The sequence below is a fragment of the Idiotropiscis lumnitzeri genome, unplaced genomic scaffold (genome assembly GCF_059441095.1).
Source record: "Idiotropiscis lumnitzeri isolate Australia: NSW breed Sydney's pygmy pipehorse unplaced genomic scaffold, RoL_Ilum_1.0 HiC_scaffold_114, whole genome shotgun sequence".
In the NCBI taxonomy this organism is placed as follows: Eukaryota; Metazoa; Chordata; class Actinopteri; order Syngnathiformes; family Syngnathidae; genus Idiotropiscis; species Idiotropiscis lumnitzeri.
Genome location: NW_028283652.1, coordinates 102501 through 107500, shown reverse-complemented (window position 1 = coordinate 107500; position 5000 = coordinate 102501). Strand labels below are relative to the sequence as shown.

Below are 5000 nucleotides of genomic sequence, written 5' to 3'. Positions count from 1 at the left end.
AAAGTGGAACTAATAAAATAAGAACCAATGATATAACCAGTGAAGCTAAAAAAAATGAATGAAGCTTCTCCACACCTGCTAATTGCCACATTAACTATACTTCCCTTTATTGCATTCAGTAAACACCATTTTTTAAAATTGATTCATTAACTTTTTATTTAGTAAACACTCACTGCACCAACCCAACCGGACTGCATCGGGTCATCTGTCTGCTACACCTGTAGACTACGAGAGTCCCCTTTTGGTCTTAATGTGGAGCTCCGGAGCCACACTCAAGTCTCCAGACACGCATTTGCAAATTGCCACACGCATTTGCGAGTCGTCCACGGCGAGACTGTAGCAACACCCAAAGGCAGGGGACGCTGAATGTTGGCATTTTGTGCTCTCAGCCTGTCAGGCGAATTTGTGGAAATTTATAAAAAAGCAGCTCGCATACTTGCTTACATTTGTCAAAAGTTTTTTTTATTTTTGCGGTGCAAAAGCTTACAGCACCTGGTATTCCCAGGCGGTCTCCCATCCAAGTACTAACCAGGCCCGACCCTGCTTAGCTTCCGAGATCGGACGAGATCGGGCGTTCTCAGGGTAGTATGGCCGTAAGCGAGAATTCCTTTCAAAATTTTGCATTTTATACATGTTGTCTTTATTGTGGCAAATACATCAATCCAAAAATACGTAACAAGAATCTGAAACTATAACCACAGTCACAAATGTGTCACAACAATCTACAATGCATGATTGAAGTCACAGATATATGACAAATATCAGCAAATGTGTACAATGATTTGTTGGCACATACACATGGTTAAATGCGGACAAAAATCCGTAGATGGGCGACCTGTAAAAACGGGACCTTTTCTTACAGGTGACGTTTGCTACAGTCCTGCCGCGGACGACTCGCAAATGCGTGTGCTGATTTGCAAATGCGTGTCAGGAGACTTGTGTGTGGCTCCGTAGCTACACATTCGGACCACATGGGGGCACTAATATTATACCAGCCCCGTACCACCAATATATACACCAATAACTTGGGGGGGCGTTCACTGCTATCCACCCATGGTCATGTACCATTTATTTGACATTATTTAAATTAAATTGGAATAAATGGAAGAATAAAGTGGAACTAATAAAATAAGAACCAATGATATAACCAGTGAAGCTAAAAAAAATGAATGAAGCTTCTCCACACCTGCTAATTGCCACATTAACTATACTTCCCTTTATTGCATTCAGTAAACGCCATTTTTTAAAATTGATTCATTAACTTTTTATTTAGTAAACACTCACTGCACCAACCCAACCGGACTGCATCGGGTCATATGTCTGCTACACCTGTAGACTCCGAGGGTACCCTTTTGGTCTTAATGTGTGGCTCCGGAGCCACAGTCAAGTCTCCAGACACGCATTTGCAAATTGCCACACGCATTTGCGAGTCGTCCACGGCGAGACTGTAGCAACACCCAAAGGCAGGGGACGCTGAATGTTGGCAATTTGTGCTCTCAGCCTGTCAGGCGAATATGTGGAAATTTATAAAAAAAGCAGCTCGCATACTTGCTTAGATTTGTCAAAGTTTTTTTTATTTATTTATTTTTTGCGGTGCAAAAGCTAACAGCACCTGGTATTCCCAGGCGGTCTCCCATCCAAGTACTAACCAGGCCCGAGCCTGCTTAGCTTCCGAAATCGGACGAGATCGGGCGTTCTCAGGGTAGTATGGCCGTAAGCGAGAATTCCTTTCAAAATTTTGCATTTTATACATGTTGTCTTTATTGTGGCAAATACTTCAATCCAAAAATACGTAACAAGAATCTGAAACTATAACCACAGTCACAAATGTGTCACAACAATCTACAATGCATGATTGAAGTCACAGATATATGACAAATATCAGCAAATGTGTACAATGATTTGTTGGCACATACACATGGTTAAATGCGGACAAAAATCCGTAGATGGGCGACCTGTAAAAACGGGACCTTTTCTTACAGGTGACGTTTGCTACAGTCCTGCCGCGGACGACTCGCAAATGCGTGTGCTGATTTGCAAATGCGTGTCAGGAGACTTGTGTGTGGCTCCGTAGCTACACATTCGGACCACATGGGGGCACTAATATTATACCAGCCCCGTACCACCAATATATACACCAATAACTTGGGGGGGCGTTCACTGCTATCCACCCATGGTCATGTACCATTTATTTGACATTATTTAAATTAAATTGGAATAAATGGAATAATAAAGTGGAACTAATAAAATAAGAACCAATGATATAACCAGTGAAGGTAAAAAAATTGAATGAAGCTTCTCCACACCTGCTAATTGCCACATTAACTATACTTCCCTGTATTGCATTCAGTAAACACCATTTTTTAAAATTGATTCATTAACTTTTTATTTAGTAAACACTCACTGCACCAACCCAACCGGACTGCATCGGGTCATCTGTCTGCTACACCTGTAGACTACGAGAGTCCCCTTTTGGTCTTAATGTGGAGCTCCGGAGCCACACTCAAGTCTCCAGACACGCATTTGCAAATTGCCACACGCATTTGCGAGTCGTCCACGGCGAGACTGTAGCAACACCCAAAGGCAGGGGACGCTGAATGTTGGCATTTTGTGCTCTCAGCCTGTCAGGCGAATATGTGGAAATTTATAAAAAAGCAGCTCGCATACTTGCTTACATTTGTCAAAAGTTTTTTTTATTTTTGCGGTGCAAGAGCTTACAGCACCTGGTATTCCCAGGCGGTCTCCCATCCAAGTACTAACCAGGCCCGACCCTGCTTAGCTTCCGAGATCGGACGAGATCGGGCGTTCTCAGGGTAGTATGGCCGTAAGCGAGAATTCCTTTCAAAATTTTGCATTTTATACATGTTGTGTTTATTGTGGCAAATAATTCTATCCAAAAATACGTAACAAGAATCTGAAACTATAACCACAGTCACAAATGTGTCACAACAATCTACAATGCATGATTGAAGTCACAGATATATGACAAATATCAGCAAATGTGTACAATGATTTGTTGGCACATACACATGGTTAAATGCGGACAAAAATCCGTAGATGGGCGACCTGTAAAAACGGGACCTTTTCTTACAGGTGACGTTTGCTACAGTCCTGCCGCGGACGACTCGCAAATGCGTGTGCTGATTTGCAAATGCGTGTCAGGAGACTTGTGTGTGGCTCCGTAGCTACACATTCGGACCACATGGGGGCACTAATATTATACCAGCCCCGTACCACCAATATATACACCAATAACTTGGGGGGGCGTTCACTGCTATCCACCCATGGCCATGTACCATTTATTTGACATTATTTAAATTAAATTGGAATAAATGGAATAATAAAGTGGAACTAATAAAATAAGAACCAATGATATAACCAGTGAAGCTAAAAAAAATGAATGAAGCTTCTCCACACCTGCTAATTGCCACATTAACTATACTTCCCTTTATTGCATTCAGGAAACACCATTTTTTAAAATTGATTCATTAACTTTTTATTTAGTAAACACTCACTGCACCAACCCAACCGGACTGCATCGGGTCATCTGTCTGCTACACCTGTAGACTACGAGAGTCCCCTTTTGGTCTTAATGTGGAGCTCCGGAGCCACACTCAAGTCTCCAGACACGCATTTGCAAATTGCCACACGCATTTGCGAGTCGTCCACGGCGAGACTGTAGCAACACCCAAAGGCAGGGGACGCTGAATGTTGGCATTTTGTGCTCTCAGCCTGTCAGGCGAATATGTGGAAATTTATAAAAAAGCAGCTCGCATACTTGCTTACATTTGTCAAAAGTTTTTTTTATTTTTGCGGTGCAAAAGCTTACAGCACCTGGTATTCCCAGGCGGTCTCCCATCCAAGTACTAACCAGGCCCGACCCTGCTTAGCTTCCGAGATCGGACGAGATCGGGCGTTCTCAGGGTAGTATGGCCGTAAGCGAGAATTCCTTTCAAAATTTTGCATTTTATACATGTTGTCTTTATTGTGGCAAATACTTCAATCCAAAAATACGTAACAAGAATCTGAAACTATAACCACAGTCACAAATGTGTCACAACAATCTACAATGCATGATTGAAGTCACAGATATATGACAAATATCAGCAAATGTGTAAAATGATTTGTTGGCACATACACATGGTTAAATGCGGACAAAAATCCGTAGATGGGCGACCTGTAAAAACGGGACCTTTTCTTACAGGTGACGTTTGCTACAGTCCTGCCGCGGACGACTCGCAAATGCGTGTGCTGATTTGCAAATGCGTGTCAGGAGACTTGTGTGTGGCTCCGTAGCTACACATTCGGACCACATGGGGGCACTAATATTATACCAGCCCCGTACCACCAATATATACACCAATAACTTGGGGGGGCGTTCACTGCTATCCACCCATGGTCATGTACCATTTATTTGACATTATTTAAATTAAATTGGAATAAATGGAATAATAAAGTGGAACTAATAAAATAAGAACCAATGATATAACCAGTGAAGGTAAAAAAAATGAATGAAGCTTCTCCACACCTGCTAATTGCCACATTAACTATACTTCCCTGTATTGCATTCAGTAAACACCATTTTTTAAAATTGATTCATTAACTTTTTATTTAGTAAACACTCACTGCACCAACCCAACCGGACTGCATCGGGTCATCTGTCTGCTACACCTGTAGACTACGAGAGTCCCCTTTTGGTCTTAATGTGGAGCTCCGGAGCCACACTCAAGTCTCCAGACACGCATTTGCAAATTGCCACACGCATTTGCGAGTCGTCCACGGCGAGACTGTAGCAACACCCAAAGGCAGGGGACGCTGAATGTTGGCATTTTGTGCTCTCAGCCTGTCAGGCGAATATGTGGAAATTTATAAAAAAGCAGCTCGCATACTTGCTTACATTTGTCAAAAGTTTTTTTTATTTTTGCGGTGCAAGAGCTTACAGCACCTGGTATTCCCAGGCGGTCTCCCATCCAAGTACTAACCAGGCCCGACCCTGCTTA

General features: G+C 42.5%; 5 non-coding genes across 5 annotated transcripts in view; all 5 read right to left on the bottom strand.

Moving 5' to 3' along the window:
• Nucleotides 1-480: 480 nt before the first annotated feature.
• LOC148315213 (5S ribosomal RNA) lies at nucleotides 481-599 on the bottom strand. The gene has a single exon (XR_015840903.1). It is a non-coding gene; the product is annotated as a 5S ribosomal RNA (ribosomal RNA).
• Nucleotides 600-1600: 1001 nt separating this feature from the next.
• LOC148315212 (5S ribosomal RNA) lies at nucleotides 1601-1719 on the bottom strand. Its single transcript, XR_015841226.1, has one exon. It is a non-coding gene; the product is annotated as a 5S ribosomal RNA (ribosomal RNA).
• Nucleotides 1720-2711: 992 nt separating this feature from the next.
• LOC148315211 (5S ribosomal RNA) lies at nucleotides 2712-2830 on the bottom strand. The gene has a single exon (XR_015840902.1). It is a non-coding gene; the product is annotated as a 5S ribosomal RNA (ribosomal RNA).
• A 992-nt stretch (nucleotides 2831-3822) lies between these two features.
• Nucleotides 3823-3941, bottom strand: LOC148315210 (5S ribosomal RNA). The gene has a single exon (XR_015840901.1). It is a non-coding gene; the product is annotated as a 5S ribosomal RNA (ribosomal RNA).
• Nucleotides 3942-4933: 992 nt separating this feature from the next.
• Nucleotides 4934-5000, bottom strand: part of LOC148315209 (5S ribosomal RNA) — a 119-nt gene continuing 52 nt past the window's right edge. Inside the window, exon 1 of the ribosomal RNA XR_015840900.1 lies at nucleotides 4934-5000. This exon is cut by the window's right edge and continues 52 nt beyond it. This is a non-coding gene — a ribosomal RNA (5S ribosomal RNA).